Genomic DNA, 4,086 nt, shown 5'->3' on the forward strand with positions numbered 1-4,086 from the left:
CTCCCACCTCCTTCATCTACCAGGTTTCTATATAGCGGGCAGCTGCTTTCAGCTAAAAAGGATCAGTTAAACCCACTGTTCACTACCTGCCCGGCACGAAACAGCAGATAAAATAAATGCTGTGAGTCAACTCGACCAAGAGAGGTCCTTGAGCATACAGTCATAAATGTGCAAAAAAAGTTTTAGGCTGATGGATCCAGTAGTATACAAGATCAGCTCTGGACAGACAAACAGATGCACCCGAACACACACGAACACATGATCTCCCCACAGGCTTATGCCCGGCAGAGATAAAATGACAGTGACTTACATTTATCAACCCGCCAGTAACAAGACTTTAAATGTATAGTGTTCTTCCCTGCTTCTACTGGATGTGTAACCATCATTGACTTTATATAAGAGTTGGTTGTGCAACCTGACAGCAGCGGGAAGGAAGGACCTGCGGTACCTCTCCTTCACACACCGGGGGTGAAGCAGCCGGTGGCTGAAGGAGCTGCACAGAGCTGCTAGGGTGTCCTGCATGGGGTGAGAGGTGTTGTCCATCAGGGATGATAGCTTGGCCATCATCTCCCACCACTTCCACCGTATCCAGTGGACACCCCAGCACACTGCTGGCCTTCCTGACAAGCTTGTTGAGTCTCTTCTTGTCGGCTGCTGAGATGCTGCTGCTCCAGCAGACCACTGCATAGAAAATGGCTGATGCCACCACAGAGTTGAAAAAGGTCCTCAGGAGTGCTCCCTGCACTCCAAAGGACCTCAGTCTCCTCAGCAGATACAGTCTGCTCTGACCCTTTTTGTATAGTGCGTTAGTGTGATCAGTCCAGTCCAGTTTATTGTTCAAGTGAACACCCAGGTACTTATAAGATTGCACAATCTCAATGTCCTGTCCCTGGATGTTCACTGGTTCCGGAGGACAGTGTTTACCCCGGCGGAAGTCCACCACCAGCTCTTTGGTTTTACCAGAGTTGATCTGGAGGCGGTTCCGCCGGCACCATCCTATGAAGTCCTGGTTCAGTTCTCTGTATTATCTGTTATGCTGTTCATTCTGTACACATGACATCTATTGCATTCTGTCCATCCTGGGAGAAGGATCCCTCCTCTGTCGTTCTCCCATAGGTTTCTTCCTTTTTTCTCCCTGTTAAAGGGTTTTTTTTTAGGGGAGTTTTTCCTGTGCCGATGTGAGGGAAGGACAGAGGATGTCGCATGTGCACAGATTGTAAAGCCCTCTGAGGCAAATTTGTAATTTGTGATTCTGGGCTATACAAAATAAACTGAATTGAATTGAATTGAATTGTATTCCCTCTCATCGCCGGCGGAGATGAGGCCGACGATTGCAGAGTCGTCATGAATCATGACGTCACCCATTGGTTTTTGGACTGGTGTTTTAAAGCCTCAAATTCGGCGATTTTGCCATCGCCAACTTGGATCACAGCCGTCGCCATGTTGTCTTTTTTGCAGTGACGTAAATACGCTTTATACGGCTCTGGTAGTGCCAGAGACCTGTCAATCACAGTAATCCCCGCCCTAAAGCATACCCTGCTTTTTGGTCTATGTGACTCTAAATGGACCATCATTTACTAAATGAACATCATGCTGTACTGAAGAAGACTTGAAACTAGATATTGAGACCATAAACTCATGTTCACGATGTTTACTTAGGGAATAAATCAAAAGAGAAGTAGAGTCATTTTCTCATAGACATCTATACAATCTGACTTGTTTTTGCAACCAGAGGAGTCGCCCCCTGCTGGTCAGTAGAGATAATGCAAGTTTTAAGACCTTTTGGCTTCACTCAGCAGAACAGGAGGTTGCTGACTGGTAACCACCACATCAGCTTTCAAGTTTAATAATCAGTTTGTGCCAAAAAACAATGTTTGTGATATTAGTTATATAGTCATATTCCCTTTTCTCTACTTTAAGCTACATCCCGCTCCATTACCATTATAAGATTACCATCTAGCTGCTCCCAATCAAAACACAGACGGGCACAGCGGTAGCGTCTTGCTCTCTGAAAGTAGTCAACAGTTGAATTAAGAAAACTCTGATATATGACAGAAACAAGAAAAAAGTAATTTTAAAGTCTATATTGACTGCTAACCTAAAGAGCTGTCAAAAGAGAAACTCTAGCATTTCATGTAAAAAGTATTGTGTCATTTTGGAAAACATGTTGTTGAAGTTTTAAATCAAAATCAACAAACTTTATCAGACTATATAATCCACCAGCGCAGTCCATTGCCCCTCAATCTCCTTAAGCAATTCATTTAATATCATATAAAGATACCTATATTAAAGCAAAGTAAAACTTTCCTCTGTGTCATGACCAGGTCATGTGATGAGACAGTCATACCAGTCAGGATAGCCTCAGTTTCTTTCATTATTTGTATTTATTTGTTTTATTTTATTTCCCTTCATTTATTTAATTCTATTTAACTTTATTTTTATTTTATTATGGCTTATATGTATTGTATATATTATTTAATTCCCCCCTTCTTATTAATATTATTTTATGTGTACATGTGTATATGTGTACATGTAGGGAGGTATATGTATGGGTATGCTGTACGCGTGTGTATGTATGTATGTATGTATATGCAAATATATATTTGTGTATGTATGTATGGGTGCATACATGTTTACATATGTACTCGCTACTAGCTAAAGCTTTTTTGAGGTTGTATGTCAGGGACTGTTTTGTTTAAAATGTAAAAAAATAAATAAAAAATACATATGTTTATCTTTAATGTAAATTCATGAAATGAAAAATTCTGAATTAATAAGGATGGGAATCATTCTCCATGTCTGCTACATAATAAATATGTGGGATGTCAACTTTATTACAACATCATTCAAAAGAGAAAAGTGAAAGTGAGACAAAAGCGAGAAGGGAATCTAATGAGAGACATTTATAAACTGAAGATGACACCTAAAACACCTTTAATTTGAGAATTTAGAACTTGCATAAATCTATACCCTATGTTATGAAAAATTTGAATTTTCTATAGCTTAAGGACACAAATTAGCTCGTTCTGCATTTATCTTATATCAACTTTATGGCATATTTTAGCTGAATAATTTGACTATGCTGTGGATATTCATCTTCCGGACAGCTTTCAGTCACAAAATCTCCTCTCATGAACATCCTGGGTATCGACCCTCGCAGTCAAAAACCTGAGCAGGGGACAGTGAAAGTCCAGTGGATCAAAAGTAAGCCTAGTAAAAGATGGAAGAGTAAAGGGATCTTTATTTTTTTGACGAGCTGTCTGTGTCATAGTTAATGCAACTTTAATGCTCCATTTCAGTATACAGTATTCTTCAGAAGTTTCAAATAAGAGACTGCATTTAAGTGCTTTTGGTTACTACAAATAATGACTAAATGGTCCCCTTGTAATCGTTGAAACTACCAGTAAACAGGTATTATACAACCATTTGTCACAACAAGTATTTACACATGTAAACATTTTTAAACAAACTTGTCAAGAAGGCCAGCAGTGTCCTGGGGTGTCCACTGGATACGGTGGAAGTAGTGGGAGACGGCTAAGCTGTCATCCCTGATGGACAACACCTCCCACCCCATGCAGGACACTCTGGCAGCTCTGTGGCTTCAGCCACCGGCTGCTTCACCCCCGGTGTGTGAAGGAGAGGTACCGCAGGTCCTTCCTTCCTGCTGCTGTCAGGTTGCACAACCAGTAGACCACATGACACATGACACTAAAAACCTGTGCAATACAAATACACTGTGCAATAATAGTTATAATAGTTATTCTGTCTGTATATATAATATTTAAGTTATTGTGGATTCTTTACTGTTTTTATTGCTTATTTGCTATTTATAATACTTATTTTTGATCTTTATATATATATTTTTTTACTATGTATCTTGTTTGCACTATACCCTATGCTGCTTTAATCCTGTACATTTCCCCGCTGCGGGACTAATAAAGGATTATCTTATCTTATCTTATCTTATCTTATTTTATGTATGGTCACATCAACAGGTGTTTGCTTCTGAATTCCGACATTTTTAAGAGTCACTGAAAGCAGCCACGTGACGTCACTGTTTTTGTTTTCATGGCGGGATGTATGGTT

The sequence above is a fragment of the Anoplopoma fimbria genome, chromosome 6 (assembly GCF_027596085.1).
Source record: "Anoplopoma fimbria isolate UVic2021 breed Golden Eagle Sablefish chromosome 6, Afim_UVic_2022, whole genome shotgun sequence".
Lineage (NCBI taxonomy): Eukaryota > Metazoa > Chordata > Actinopteri > Perciformes > Anoplopomatidae > Anoplopoma > Anoplopoma fimbria.